This window comes from Cynoglossus semilaevis, chromosome 3 (genome assembly GCF_000523025.1).
Source record: "Cynoglossus semilaevis isolate Cse_v1.0 chromosome 3, Cse_v1.0, whole genome shotgun sequence".
Taxonomy (NCBI): Eukaryota; Metazoa; Chordata; class Actinopteri; order Pleuronectiformes; family Cynoglossidae; genus Cynoglossus; species Cynoglossus semilaevis.
The window spans coordinates 7,267,502-7,268,189 of NC_024309.1; the positions used below are offsets into that span (position 1 = coordinate 7,267,502).

The 688-nt window shown below is 49.7% G+C and overlaps 1 protein-coding gene across 2 annotated transcripts in view; it reads right to left on the minus strand.

The window, feature by feature from the left end:
* Positions 1 to 688, minus strand: part of mkxa (mohawk homeobox a) — a 1,121,182-nt gene that overhangs the window by 363,631 nt on the left and 756,863 nt on the right. The gene's annotated exons all lie outside the window — the stretch shown is intronic.

Sequence of the window (688 nt, forward strand, 5' to 3'; positions counted from 1 at the left end):
GCACCGCGTCTGGGACAAAGAGGCGATTAGCTGGACCTGTACCGGGGTCTGGTTGGTGTTGCTGAGCCCTCTTCACGACCTCAATCTCCCAGGTCACAGCTGCTACCACACAGGATGAAGGCAGGATGGTAGCTGAAGCCAAGGGAGCATCTTCTGACTCAAACTGGCAGGAGAGAGCATCAGGCTTTACGTCACTGGATCCAGGACGATAGGTTAGGGTGAAGTTAAAGTCAAAGAGACTGAGGGTCGACTCACCAGAACCCCAACTGCTACTGATGAGTCTTTTCTCTTTACCCACAGGGGACAAGAAACCAGGAAATGCCCTGCCTGTCCGCAGTATATGCACACTCCTGCTCGGACTCTTCCCAGCCGTTCTGCTGACTCTCAATCCTAGTCATAGTAACGGTCAGACCTCTCAAAGTCTCCAAGACTTCTCGGAGCACACGGTCATGTTGGCCAACGAGGGTTCCTTGTGATGCAAGGGCTTGGCAGAGATCCAGGGAGGCTTGAAGAAACTCATCCGAGACTGCTGGGTCAAAATCCTGGTCAGATCGTCATGATTTAAACCTGCAATGACCCAAATGCAGGCTCAGATGACATTAAGTGAAAAACAAGGATTTCTTTTCTAATTCAATAGAAAATAAATCCTTGAACAATAGTTCAAGTCAATCTGGACGTTACCTACCAC